This window comes from Ornithorhynchus anatinus, chromosome 3 (genome assembly GCF_004115215.2).
Source record: "Ornithorhynchus anatinus isolate Pmale09 chromosome 3, mOrnAna1.pri.v4, whole genome shotgun sequence".
In the NCBI taxonomy this organism is placed as follows: domain Eukaryota; kingdom Metazoa; phylum Chordata; class Mammalia; order Monotremata; family Ornithorhynchidae; genus Ornithorhynchus; species Ornithorhynchus anatinus.
Genome location: NC_041730.1, coordinates 119,188,111 through 119,203,414, shown reverse-complemented (window position 1 = coordinate 119,203,414; position 15,304 = coordinate 119,188,111). Strand labels below are relative to the sequence as shown.

The window sequence follows — 15,304 nt, the reverse complement described above, 5'->3', positions numbered from 1 at the left end:
AGAACGCATGCGCAGTAGGGCGGCGCCGCCGGCCTCCCCAGCTCTAGCGCCTCTTCCGGTCTTAATTTGGTTCCCCTCCCCCCCCCCCCCCCCCCCCCCGAAGCAGTTCCGGTTCGGATGGCTCCGCCACAGCGACCGCGCTCCAAGCAGGCCCCGAGCCATGACCGCGAGTAGCCGCCCCCGCCGCTCGCCCGCCCCGCCCCCGCCTGGGGCCGCCTCCTCCTCCTCCTCCTCCTTCCCCTCCTTTTTCTCCTCCTCCTCCTCCTCCTCCTCAGCCCGGAGGGGCAGTGAAGACCGACAGTGATTTGGAGCGGCGCAGCCGGGAGGGAGGTGAGACGGGGAGCGGGCCCAAGAGGCTGACGGGAGAGGGGTGGTGAGGCGAAGGTGGGCGGAGGGGAGCGGGGTTCAGTCGTATTTATTGAGCGCTTACTATGTGCAGAGCACTGGACTGAGCGCTTGGAATGGACAGTTCGGCAGCAGAGACAACCCCTGCCCATCAAAGGGCTCACAGGCTAGAAGGGGGGTGTGAGGCGAAGCTGGGCTGAGGGGAGTGGGTTCAATTGTATTTATTGAGCGCTTACTATGTGCAGAGCACTGGACTGAGCGCTTGGAATGGACAGTTCGGCAGCAGAGACAACCTCTGCCCATCAAAGGGCTCACAGTCTAGAAGTGGGGTGTGAGGTGAAGGTGGGCTGAGGGGAGCAGGCCCAAGAGGCTGAGGGGAGAGGGATGGTGAAGCTAAGGTGGGCTGAGGGGAACTGGGTTCAATCGTATTTATTGAGCGCTTACTATGTGCAGAGCACTGGACTGAGCGCTTGGAATGGACAGTTCGGCAGCAGAGACAACCTCTGCCCATCAAAGGGCTCACAGTCTAGAAGGGGGTGTGAGGCGAAGGTGGGCTGAGGGGAGCGGGTTCAATCGTATTTACTGAGCGCTTACTATGTGCAGAGCACTGGACTGAGCGCTTGGAATGGACAGTTCGGCAGCAGAGACAACTTCTGCCCAGCAAAGGGCTCACAGTCTAGAAGGGCGTGTGAGGCGAAGGTAGGCTGAGGGGAACAGGGTGGTGAGGCGAAGGTGGGCTGAGGGGAGCAGGCCGGAGAGGCTGGCACGAGCGGGGTTCAATCATATTCATTCAATAGTATTTATTGAGCACATACTAGGTGCAGAGCACTGTACTAAGCCCTTGGAATATATGATTCAGTAACAGATAGAGACAAGCTCCTGCCCATCAGCGGGCTCATAGTCTAGAAGGGGGTTGTGAGGCGAAGGTGGGCTGAGGGGAGCGGGCCCAAGAGGCTGACAGGAGCGAGGTTCAATCGTATTTATTCATTAAGTAGGATTTATTGAGCACTTACTATGTGCAGAGCCCTGTACTAAGCGCTTGGAATGAACAGTTCAGCAACAGATAGAGACAACCCCTGCCCATCAAAGGTCTCACAGTCTAGAAGGGAGTTGTGCGGCGAAGGTGGGCTGAGGGGAGGGGGGTTCAATCGTATTTATTCATACAATAGTACTTAGTGAGCACTTATATGTGCACAGCACTGTACTAAGCGCTTGGAATATACAGTGCGGCAACAGATAGAGACAACCCACGCCCAACAAAGGGCTCACAGTCTAGAAGGGGGTTGTGAGGCGAAGGTGGGCTGAGGGGAGCAGGGTTCAATCATTTATTCATTCAATAGTATTTAGTGAGCACTTACTATGTGCAGAGCACTAAGCGCTTGGAATGTACAATTCAGCAACAGAGACAACCCCTGCCCAACCAAGGGCTCCCAGTCTAGAAGGGGGTTGTGAGGCGAAAGTGGGCTAAGGGGAGCAGGGTTGTGAGATGAAGGTGGGCTGAAGGGAGCGGGCTTGTGAGGCCAAGGACGGCAGAGGGGAGCCTTGGTTTTCCTGGTTAGGCAGAGATGAGGAATCTCTGCTCCCGTGGCTTAAATTCTTAATCCTCCTCCGCCTTCCCACATCCTGGCCTTGCCCCCCGCTCTCCCTGACCCTCTGGACAGACGGCCACCCCCCAACCCCGTGGTCCCCGGGCCCTCGGAACAGCTGAGAGCCGGGAGGGGAGGCCGTGGACCAACCCTGCTCAGGGAGGAGTGGGGTAGGGGTGACATTCCCGGCTAGGGGAAAGGTCCAGGACGGGAAGGTTTGGGAGCTGAGGGAAAGTGGGCTTAGTAGGGAATAAAGACCATGGTGAGGGTATGGGCAGGGGTGTTCATCATCATCATCATTATCAGTGGGATTTATTGAGCGCTTGCGGTGTGCAGAGCACTGTACTAAACCCTTAGTAGAATCCAGTACAACAGAATCAGCAGACACCGTCCCTGCCCACGACGAGGTTACAACCTAGAGGGGATCGACAGGGTAGACTGTTGGCTATGAGATTCCCTGGTCAGGGCGAGCAAATCGTAGAAATGAGTGGTTGTGTTTATCAAAGCTTTTATTGGATTGTACTCAGAGGCTTGGGATTTTTCGGGGGTGAATGCTGAAGAGGCCCAGATGGAGTTCAGCTACCCGACTGGTGCGTGGGACCACACTTAAGGGTTTAGGGAGCTGATGAACTTGCCCGTGCGGTCGGTGGAGGTGACACAAAAAGAGATTGAACAGACACCGGAGGAAGTAGCCATCCCCGGAGAGGAAGATGGCTATTTTACTCTTCCCTGCTCCCTTGACTTTGTCGTTGATTCCCTCCATAAATTTATTCAAAGTCTGTGGAAGATAGGTTGGTAAAGGGATTGGATGACCTCAGCGTGGAGACTTCAGAGTTGACAGAAAGGTTTACTACCTCATCCTGTGAATTTGATCAGTGGAGCGCAAGGCATAACAATCCAGCAGCCTACTTCTGGCCCTTTCTCACAGTTTTTATGGGATCTGAAGGAGGAAAGCCTGTCTGTTGGTTCATAATGTTTTGAGGTTGATGAAAGTGCCATTGCCATTATTCAAGTCCAGTACTGCAGATCACAACCAGGCACTCTACATTCTGTAGAGTGATTAATCCAGAAAAACAATTGAGAAAGAAGCTCCGTGTATTCAGCTGAGGGAACAAGAAAGAGGCAGTTGAACACTCTGGGTTGTTTTAATAGGAAGAGGCATTGTCCCCAAAATGCTTGTGCTGGAAAAATTATGGTCATGTGAGGAGCCATGTTGCCACTTTGGTACAAGGAAGAGAATGGTTTTATGAGCCTTATTCCTTGAGCAATTCCAAATTTTCTATTTTGGAGAGACTTTTTCCAGTTTGTTTTCAAATCCTCTTTTTCTATCAGTGCTACTGTCCAGTAAGATTAGTCAAGCTAGGCTTTGTATTAATAATGAGCTGTACTAAATGATCAAGGTATTCAACATTTAATAATAATAATGGTATTTGTTAAGCGCTTACTATGTGCCAAGCACTGTATCCAACTGTGGGGTGGGCTCGCAGTTTAATAATCTGAAATAAATTACTGCTTGATTTTAAATTCAAGGCAAGTGATGTGACAGCTTTATTTTTTTTTAAATCAAACCATTTCGTGGAAATGATAGGAATCATGCTCTAGGTGAGTGCTTAAGAAATATTAAGTTATTTTATGAAGTGTGAGGAAATGTCCACCAATGTGAACTAAAGGACAGTTTGGTTGTGATTTCTTTTTGATACTTAGTGAGGAAAAATTGTTATTTAAAAAACAGACTGAAGAAAGGACCCTTTTGAAGCATTTTGTCAAAGAAATACCAATTTGGTGTTCACACTGATTTTGAGGCTGAGTGATCTATTAAGTAGGTAGCCCTTTTACAAACAATTTCAGTCACTCTGATATTTTTCTAACTTTATTACCCTCTGTCAGATTTTACAGTCATTATTTGGAATGGATATAAAGTTTGGCCGTTAAAAGCATTTTCTACCAAGATTTTAAGATGCAGGGAAAATGATGCCAGTGTGGGGCATGCAGGTTTACTTATCTAAAGCCGTTAATTGCAGTTGCTACTGCCCAGTTGTAGAGACGTGAGTAGTCACATTTCAGAATTATGTTTAAGCACTTACATTATGACAGTCTTGGAAGACCACAGTGTATTTCAGAATTCACCGCAGCTGACAGTGAAACTTTCCACTGTTTTCCAGGAGATCGAATTATGAATATAATGTGAAAGAAAATCTTGAATGGACGATGTTCTGGGAAAGTGGAATTCCTTGTTATTCGTCTCAACAAAGAGGCGGCAGAGTATAGATCTTGGAGCCTGAGGTCTTTGCTCCCCGTTCAAAGTATTTTTCTAGGCATGGGAGGTTCATCTGAAAAGTGAGAAAGCCTTGCTTTTGGATGGAGACCTTGGTTGTCCTTATCTTCTCCAGGTATTTTTAATAATAATAAGCGCTCACTGTGCATCGAGTACCATTCTAAACTCCAAGGTAGATATCAGGTAATCTGTTGGACACAGTCCCCGCCCCACATGGGGCTCACAGACAGAGGGAGAAGGATTTAATCCCCATTTTACAGATGAGGAAACTAAGGCACAGAAAAGTTAAGTGGCTCAAGATCACCCAACAGACTAGTGGCAGAGTCGGAATTAGAACCCAGGCTCGTGCTCTTTCCACTAGTCAATACTGCTTTTAGCCACATCCTGGCTTGTTAGTGAATGCTAAAATCACTATATATGAAACTGACTGGCTAGCCAGTAGTCCAGATTTGGATAAATACTGAACAAAGCTTTCTTGTGGAGCTTGTTTTTAAAATAGTTTATGAGACCATTTTTTCCATGCACTGGGTTGCTCTTTTGAAGAGGACTAAAATGCCTTTCCTTCAAATCTCATTCTTTTAATGGATTTGGCCAAAGGCAGTGATCACTCCAGCTTAGTTATTCAAATTGTTAACTGATTTATAAAGTTTAATTTCATTAAAAACACATCTGTAATTTTCTCATCCAATCTGGTTTATTTACAAATAGAAGTTCAGCATTAAATTTTAAAGATACTTTTTGGTTGAATAAAATCCTGTATTTCTCTTCAAAATATTTGTTTTTTAAATTAAAAATGAATTTAATAATAACATTTGTGGTATTTGTTAAGTGATTACTATGTGCCAGGCACTATTCTCAGCTGCTGGGATAAATATATTCAGGTTGGACACGGTCTCTGTCCCCTACAATGCTCACAGTCTCATCCCCATTTTAAAGACTAGGTAATTGAGCACTGCGAAGTTAAATGATTTGCCCAAAATCCCACAGCAGACAAGTAGCGGAGCCAGAATTAGAACTCAACTCTTTCTGACTCCCAAACCCATGTTCTATCCACTAGGCCATGCTGCTCTCCCAAGTGTTTCTCAAAGGTATAGTAATAATAATAATCATGGCATTTGTTAAGCGCTTAGTATGTGCCAGGCACAATACTCATTGAGGGGAGTCTTGGGGTTCAGCGTGCCCCTGCTTGTTACTCTAGGTGTTTTGTTAAAAGACCCATTGCTCTACTGACCCCAAGAGGAGCATTTAAACCTGCAGAAAATAGGACAAGGTCGGTCAGGCACACATAACAGGGTGGAAACTAGGCCTCTCGACACAGAAAACAAATTTCTGGCATGGGTGTCAGGAAATAACACTTGACAGTCCCTCCAGATTTGCCTGCCACACTGCTCCTGCTGGAACTCTCACTGCTTTCTGTTTTCCCCTGCCTCCTTTGGGTGCCTGAGATAATAATGATAATGGTGATATTTGTTAATTGCTTACTATGTGCAAAGCACTGTTCTAAGCACTGGAGGGATACAAGGTGATCAGGCTGTCCCACGTGGGGCTCACAGTTTTCATCCCCATTTTACAGATGAGGGAACGGAGGCACAGAGAAGTTAAGTGACTTGCCCAAAGTCACACAGCTGTCAAGCGGCGGAACCGGGATTAGAACCCATGACTTCTGACAGGGGACCTGGGGGTTGGGGCATAAGATACTGGAGAGCAGAGTAGAGGATGACTGATGTGGGATAGAACACTGAAGCTCTGGGAGAACTAGAAGTGACTGAGCCACAGCCAGATGCTGCAGCCCAATGCGTTCCCTACCTTCTTAGAGAAGCAGCGTGGCTCAGTGGAAAGAGCCCGGGCTTAAGAGTCACAGGTCGTGGGTTCTAATCCCCGCTCCGCCACTTGTCAGCTGGGTGACTTTAGGCAAGTCACTTAACTTCTCTGGGCCTCAGTTACCTCATCTGTAAAATGGGGATGAAGACTGTGAGCCTCATGTGGGGCAACCCCAGTGCTTAGAACAGTGCTCGGCACATAGTAAGTGCTTAACAAATAGCAACATTATTATTATTATTCTTTCCCCGGTCTACCCCACCTTAGGATTACATGCTAGCAAGGAAAGAAATGTGTTCCTGGCCTTTGAACATATGTCAAAGGTGGTGGCATTACACTTTGCAGATCTTAATCCAGTCACTTATCCTGCTCCACCTTGATTACTCTGTCAGTCTCCTTGTTGACCTTCCTGTCTCCTGTCTCTCCCCACTCCAGTCCATACTTCACTCTTCTGCCCAGATCATTTTTCTACAAAAACGTTCAGGCTACATTTCCCCACTCCTCAAGAAACTCCAGTGGTTGCCAGTCCACCTCTGCATCCAGCAAAAACTCTTATCATTAGCTTTAAAACACTCAATCACCTTGCCCCCTCCTACCTCACTTTGCTACTCTTCTACTTCACATCACCCTGCTAATGCTAACCTTTTCACTGTACTTCGATCTCGTCTGTCTCACCACTGAGCTCTCACCCACATCCTACCTCTGGCCTGGAATGCCCTCCCTCCCTCATATCAAGCATATAATTGCTCTCATCCACTTCAAAGCCTTATTGAAGGCATATCTCCTCCAAGAAGCCTTCCCTGACTAAGCCCTCTTCTCATCTTCTCTTATCCCACTCCCTTCTGCATCACCCTGACTTGCTCCCTTCATTCATCCTCCCTCCCATCCCCAAACACATATGTGTAGATATATATAACTGTAATGTATTTATATTAATGTTTCTCCCTTCAGACTGTGAGCTCATTAAGGGTAGAGAATGTGTCTGTTGTACTCTCTCAAGCACTGTATACAGTAAGTGTTCAATAAATAAGATTGAATGAATTAAGTTCGTTTATAAATAAATTACAGGTATGCTATGGGATTGGGGGGTGGGGGCATAAATGAAGGGAGCAAGTCAGGGTGATGCAGAAGGGAGAGAGAGAAGAGGAAAGGAGGGCTTAGGGGTGGACTGTTAGAGGAGATGTGCCTTCAATAAGGCTTTGAAGGTGGAAACAGCAATTGTTTGTCATATTTGAGGAGGAAGGGCGTTCCAGGCTTAAAGTGGGACATGGGTGAGAGCAGCAGCGAGATAGATGAGATCTAGCTACAGTGAGAAGGTTAGCATTAAAGGAGTTGAAGTGTGCCGGCTGGGTTATAGTAGGAGAGTGACAAGGTAAAGTAAGAGTGAGCAGAGTGAGTGAGTACATAAGCAGAGAGGAGGGCAGATAGGGGAAATGAGGCTTTAGTCAGAGTCCTCCTGGAGAAGATCAGTTGTATTTTTTGAGTGCTTAACGTGTGCAGAGCACTGAACTAAGCACTTGGGAGAGTACAGTGCAACAGTATCACAGACATATTCCCTGTCCACAAGGAACTTACAGTCTAGATGGGGAGACAAACGGTAATGTAAATAAATAAATGATGGATATGTACTTAAACCCTGGGTGTGTGTGTGTGTGTATGTGAATAATGGAAGCAAGTCAGGCCACAAAGAAGGGAATGGGAGAAGGGGAAATGAGGGCTTAAGGAAGGCCTCTTGGAGGAGATGTGCCTTCAGTAAGGCTTTGAAGGTGGGGATAGTAATATCAGGCATGTCAGATATGAAGAGGGAGGGTGTACCAGATCAGAAGCAGGACATGGGTGAGAGGTCAGCAGCGAGATAGATGAGATTGAGGTACTTGTGAAAATAAGAGCGTTTTGAAGGTGGACTTTTGGATATGAAAGGGATGGAATTCTAGGCTCAAGGGAGGATGTGGGTAAGGGCTTGGTGGTGAGAAAATGAGATTGAGTTAGGGAGAGTAGGTTGGCATTAAAGGAGTGGTGTGTTTAGGTTGGATTATTGTGGGAGATCAGTGAAGTATAAGGTAGGAGAAAGTTGAGTGCCTTAAAGTTGGTGGTAAGGGATATTTGTTTGTGTAGGTGGATGGGCAGCCATTGGAGATTTTTGAAGAGTGGACAAATATTTATAAAACCCTTGACCTGTCAATTACTCTAATGATTGGAATGCCTGTGAGGCTTATTGTTATCTTTTAGATTAGGAGGAAAATTTACGAGAGTCAGAATTCTGGGCAATGGCTTTTTTTTAGTTTTGATTATCTCGTGTCCTTTTCTTCCCTTACCTGTACGTTTCCTGGTTGAAATAGAATCCAAGTATAGTTTAAAACCCCTCTCAGGGTCGTGCCGGGAAAGTTTCTAGTACTGTATCAGTCTCAACTATGGGAGGGAGAGTCAAGCAGTAGCATATCCATTCCATTCCTAACTTGGGCAGTGGCTAGCAAGTGGAAGGCAATCTGCTACCAGGCAAAACTCACCTGTGCTGAACAGTAGCTGCACGGGAGAGAGTCGAGGACGGGGACTGAAGTTTACTGAGCGGAAGGAGGCATTGATAAATCACTTCCATATTTTTACCAGGAAAACTCCCATTCCATTCCTAACTTGGGCAATGGCTAGCAAGTGGAAGGCAATCTGCCACCAGACAAAACTCACCTGTGATGGGCAGTAGTGGCACGGGAGAGAGTCGAGGACAGGGACTGAAGTTTACTGAGCGGAAGGAGGCACTGGTAAACCACTTGCAAATTTTTACCAGGAAAACTCAATGGATACACTATCAGAATGATTGCAGATGGAGGTGGGGCGTTCTGGGAGAGAGGTGTCCATGGAATCGCTGTGGGTTGGAGACGACTCGACGGCATAAGACAAGACATAGTTGAAAAAATACTTTTTAATAGCTTAAAAATCAGTATGATCCTTCACACCTAAAATGTTTATCCATTAGGACATCCTTTAAAGTTCTTGTATATTAAGAGTAACAAATGTGAAAACAAATAGGAGTGGGAAATTCCCGAGAGGGGAGGTATGCTCCTGTGCCCAGACTCTGACCGTAAACAATTGATAATTCCTTGAGCGTGCCACTGATAATGCCTCAGATTGCAGCTTAAGTGTTTCTGCTTTCAAACGAACCTCTCCTTTGTCCACTGACTTGTGAATATATAAACTGGAGGGATTTTTCTTTACTGCTTGCTTATTAAACATGCTTTTTACCCAGGAGACTTGAAAATTTAGACTCCGACACCTGAGTAAATATAGTGCAGCCATATGGTTTCCTTAGAGAAAAATATTATCCTGCTTATTTTGTTTCTTAATTTAGTAACGGTTCAATTTAGTGTGCCTTTTTATGATTGATCCCATCTAGCGGAGTTATTACACAACCCAGGTTCAAATATTTTGGAGTTGGATGTGAGTCCTTTTTACTTTCTGATGTAATAGATACTTAGGAGTCGATGTGATCAACCACTATGTAGTGTGCACCCATTTTGTTCAGTGCATAGTGCAGGGCACTGTTGAGTTTCTGGTCAGACAGTCAGTCAGTAGTGCTCTGCATACAATAAGTGCTTAATAAATACCATTGATTGATTTGTGGGGGCACACTTGTATATGCCTCTGTGCACTTAACATTAAACTGTGATCATCTAGTAGGTATTTAACAGTGGGTTTGGAAAACAAATTCAGATCATTGGATCAGCCCGTTATCTGCATGTCGAAATGACATGCAACTAGTAGAGGTGCTACATGCTATTTGAGGGAGTGAAAAATAACCCATCCAAATTAAACTCCAAGGATGTTAAGTGGATCAGATGAAGATGCATATAAGGAGGACTGAACTGCTCTTTGCTGCTGTAGCGTGGAACAGATCCAGAGGAATTACTGCAGTCTTTAGGAGCATCCTTGTGTCTCTTCGAAAAAATGGTCTAATGATATATTCAAAGTCATTTTGGTCTCTTGTGTGGTAATGTAATTACAGTAATCAAGAAAAGATTGACTGCCCATGTTTTTTTTTCTCTGGCTTGATACTTAGTAGCATTTTAAAGAATTTTCCAACATATTACCAAATTTGCAGTAAATACCTGAAATCCTGCGTTGAAGTAGCAAGACCAGAAAAGTCAGCAGCCAACACGAATTCATGCTTTTTTTCCCTCCTTTGTTGTTGTTGAGCTGTCACTCTCTTATCTTCAAAATGTCGTTAATCCAGTTAATGTTAGTTTGCCCTTTCCTAGGAGAACCTCATTTTGAAGGTCATGTTGTTCTTGCCTGCTGTGGGTTTTCTGCATCGGCCTGAATTGTGACTGTGTTATTATTGGTGTTAGCATAGTTTAGAACACTAGTAGATCAGTTTGTTCTTTGAAAGGTAATAAAGTTTTAGTTTGGATAGAAAGACCCTTAGGAAACTATTAAACTAGTAAAATTTTAAGTTAAAAATGACATTTTTGAGTATATATTTGCACTTGACCTTCCCGATTAATAATAATAATAATGTTGGTATTTGTTAAGTGCTTACTATTTGCAGAGCACCGTTCTAAGCGCTGGGGTAGATACAGGATAATCAGGTTATCCTTCATGAGGCTCACAGTCTTAATCACCATTTTACAGATGAGGTAACTGAGACACAGAGAAGTTAAGTGCCCTGCCCACAGTCACCCAGCTGACAAGTAGCAGAGCTGGGATTCGAACCCATGACCTCTGACTCCCAAGCCCTTGCTCTTTCCACTGAGCCACGCTTACTTTGCAAATAATTGTTATGCGTAACTTAGGAACAGAGAGAATATCTTTTTCTTTTTTGATAATATTATTAATGGTATTAAGCGCTTACCGTGTGGCAAGCGCTGTTCTAAGCACTGGATTAGATACAAGGTAATCAGGTTGGACACAGTTCCTCTCCCACATGGGGCTCACAGTTTTAATCCCCATTTTACAGATGAGGTAACTGAGACACAGAGAAGTGAAGTGACTTGCCCAAGGTCACACAGCAAGAAAATGGCAGAGTTAGGATTAGAATTAGAATGACCTTCTGACTCCCAGGTCTGTGCTCTATCCACTACACCATTAAGTGCCTAGTATAGTGCTTTTGTTTTTATCAGTTCAATCCATGCCTCTTATTCTATTTCTTATGAGCCCCCACTTAGAGTGTGAGCCCCATGAAGGACATAGACTGTATCTAGTAAAATCTGATTGTATTGTATCCACCCCAGTGCTTGGCACATAGTAAGCCCTTAACAGATAAAATTATTATTATTATAACAACAGTCATTCAGTAAATACTCAGTTCCTAAATCTGAAAGATCACGGTTAAGATACCCATTCTCTCTCCCTGTTAGATTGTGAACCCCATGTGGGGCAGACAGTACATCTGACCTGATTATCTTGTATTTACTCCTGCACTTACCACGTAATCAGTGGCATTTATTGAACACTTACTGTGTGCAGAGCACTGTAGTAAGCACTTGGAAGAGTACAGTGCAGCAGAGTTGGTAGACACGTTCCCTGTTCACCATTATTATTATCCAAATACAGGTGCTCGGATATTTTTGATACCGATTGATTATTCAGTTACAATTCAAAATCCTCAAAAAAAGCCTTTGTGGGACAGAGACTGTAACCCATTTCATGAACCTAGTACTTAAGCACTTAAGGCTGTAATTATTATTGTTATAATTGCATGATAATACCTCAGATTTTTGTAGTACCTTTCCCAGGGAACTCTTCATTCAGTCATTTTTATTGAGTGCCTACTGTGTGCAGAGCACTGTATTTAACCGCTTGGGAGAGTACGATATAACAATAAATAGACACATTCCTTGTCCACAGTGAGCTTACTACAGTCTAGATGGGGCTTTCATACGATATGTATTTTAAAAATATACTTTCTCAGTGCCCATGTGAAAATGCTCAGCTGTAGAAATTTGACATCAATCATGATGAAACTGAATCAAGAATTTAGATGTCCTCACTCTTGTCACTCGGCTAACTGGCATTAACCACTTCTTCATTAACTTGTTTCTATGCAAACAGCATAGTAATGCAATCAAACTGCTACTGTATTAAGGCTTAAAAGAGAAGAGTTTCCCAAAGAGTAACAACAAAAAATGGTTTCCATCACCTTTTTAGAAACATTTCATGAGTATCAATCAGGGCATCTCAGGAGAAGTAGTAATTCCTAGTGGAAAGGGCATGAGTTGGGGCGTCGTAGAGTACCTGTTCTCCCTCCTGTTTCAACTATGAGCTCATTTTGGGACCTGATCATATTGTATAAACTCCAGTGCTTAGCACAGTACTTGGTACATAGTAAGCACTTAACAAATACCACAGTTGTCGTTATATATAATAATGTTGGTGTCTGTTAAGCGCTTACTATGTGCAGAACACTGTTCTAAGCGCTGGAGTAGATACAGGGTAATCAGGTTGTCCCACGTGAGGCTCACAGTCTTCATCCCCATTTGACAGATGAGGAAACTGAGGCACCAAGAAGTGAAGTGACTTGCCCATAGTCACCCAGCTGACAAGTGGCAGAGCTGGGATTCGAACCCATGACCTCTGACTCCCAAGCCCGGGCTCTTTCCACTGAGCCATGCTGCTGCTTTATAGCTACTTGGATGTCCCACAGACACCTCAAATTTAACACGTCTAAAACAAAACTGTTCATCTTCTGAATGCAAACACTGTAGACAGCATCACCATTCTCCTTGTCTCACACGCCTGTAACCTTGGCATTTTTCTCAACTCATCTCTCTCATTCCACCTGAATATTCAGTCTGTCACTTAATACCTTCACCACATCTGTAAAATCCACCTCTTCCTCATTGTCAAATTGCTACCACACTGATCCCAGCACTTATGTCCCGCCTCAGGTATTATAATAAGCTCCTCACTGACCTCCCTGCCTCCTGTCTCTCCCCACTTCAGTCTGTATATCACTCTGCTGTCTGGGTCATTTTTCTAAAAAAAAAAATAAAAATTCAACCATTCTCCCTACTCCTCAAAAACCTTAAATGGTTGCCCATCCGCTCCCCCATCAGAAACTCCTTACCAGTAGCCTTAAGATATCAATCAGCTCTCCCCCTCTTACCATACCTCACTTATTTTCTACTACAGCCAAGCACAGTCACTTTACTCCTCTAATGCCTGTCTGCTCTCTGTACCTCAACTATTTGCCTACATTCTTCCTCAGCCTGAAACTCCCTTCCCTGTCATATCCAACATACCACCACTCTTCCCATCTTCAAACCCCTACTAAAATCAAGGTCCTCCAAGAGGCCTTTCCTGACTTCAATTTACCATTTTATTCACCCTCGCTTCTGCATTACCTGTGCATTTGGGTCTGTCCCCCTTAAAGGACTTTGATAGTCACTGCCCTCCCCCCAACTCCACCATCCCCAAGAAATATTTCCTAGGACGTTCTCTAATTGTTTATGTATTTCAACCTACAGGTTTTGTTTAGTGTGCCTTAAGTAAAACAAGGTGCTCCCCAGATATCAGGAATTGGCAGTTTAATATTATTTTTGGTAATAGTACTGTAAATGGAAACAGTAAAGTGAAATTCCACTTATATCTCATTCCTGCCCAATTTAGGTATTACACCATTTTATATGGTACTGTGTATTTTTCCAGGCAATCCTTATCCACTTTAAAAATATTTCTTTTAATGCTTTAATAATCATATTATATGAAAGACCTAATGAAGTTAGGGCATGCCTCATCTGCCTCACTTATGAAAGAAAATTGTGGAATTTTCCTGTGATATTTTCAAGAGTGGAGTAGACAACTGACAGGGTGGGCTGTCTCAGGGTATTCCTTGCAGGAAGCAAGACCTAGAAGACCTCTCTGCAATCATTTCTACCTTATGAATTCGTGATATTTCTACCCCAGCCACTTAATCTGTAAATTAGTTTTGAAGGGTGGATGAAACTTGACAGTCACTTAAAAATACCGAAGGGAAAAAAAGCCAGTGCTGAGTAGTTCTGCTCCTTAAATCACCTTGTTCCCCCTTGTCTGGGGAAGGACTTCTGTTCAAACCCTGAAGCAGGGCTGGGAGCCTGAGCAACTAACTGCATGGGCACACAACTCTAGTGCCACCCCTGCCCATTTTCAAAGATGGGAAGTAGGCTTTTGGGGCATGATTTGGGTAGAACAGTAATTGAGCCCTAGTCTCTCCAGGCATTAAAATAAACTACCTGGTTTAAGATTCCATAATATTTCTTGAATTCCCATTTTTTAAAAGACTAGTATTTTTTCCTTTTTCTATTTATCAGTAGCAGCATAGCTCAGTGGAAAGAGCACGGGCTTGGGAGTCAGAGGTCAAGGGTTTGAATCCCGGCTCTGCCACTTGGCAGCTGTGTGACTGTGGGCAAGTCACTTAGCTTTTCTGTGCCTCAGGTACCTCATCTGTAAAATGGGGATTAAGACTGTGAGCCTTACGTAGGACAACCTGATTACCCTGTATCTACCCCAGCGCTCAGAACAGTGCTCTACACGTAGTAAGCACTTAACAAATACCAACATTATTATTATTATTATTGTTTACCTAGGCTATTAGCATATTCCTTAAGAATGATTACTGTTTATATTAGATTTGTCTGCCATTTCACAGTGGATTTTTTTGAGGTCCTGTTGATTTCAATTCTTGATCCAAGGCTACATAGAAGTTCATGGAATATGTACTCAGAAAACTGTGTGGTTGTTTTCATTAAGATTCTATTATAGTGGCAGAGGCCTCTCCATGTTTTACAATGTATAAAATAAACGTTCGTGCCTCTCAAATAATTCCCTTTCTTCTTTCCCATACATTTAGCTTGAAATAATTAAGTTTATCTTTTGTGGATATTGAAGCATATTCTTTAATGTGTGAGAGGAGACTGTTGCAAGGCAGGCTTTGTGAAAGTGTAGTGCTTATAATAAAAATAAATTTGACCTAAGATTGCATTCAGCTAGAGGTTTTGTAAAACTGTTTTGGAGGAATTTTACCACACTACTCAATGAAAAGGAGGGCTTGAACAGCAAAACCAAGCAATGTAGAATTTAAAGCTTTTATTGCAATTTATATTACTTTATGTAATGTATTCAATTGCAAAATGATTGGTTTGGATTTCTTATTCATAAGGACTCTTAGCTTTTAAATGTAATTATGCATATAATCTGTCAGAAGATTCCTGTTCCTGTTCTGAAAGTGTGTATGTGTGCGTATGTGTATATATGTATAAATATATGTATATATTTGGCCTGGAGAAACATTTCTTTCCCTTCAAGGAAGGGC

The 15,304-nt window shown here is 43.7% G+C and overlaps 1 protein-coding gene across 1 annotated transcript in view; it reads left to right on the top strand.

The window, feature by feature from the left end:
- Positions 1-220: 220 nt before the first annotated feature.
- SAMD8 (sterile alpha motif domain containing 8) overlaps positions 221-15,304 on the top strand; it is a 49,524-nt gene continuing 34,440 nt past the window's right edge. The window contains exon 1 of the mRNA XM_029060234.2: positions 221-330. The gene's annotated coding sequence lies outside the window, so the exon portion shown is untranslated. The remainder of the gene's footprint in view (positions 331-15,304) is intronic.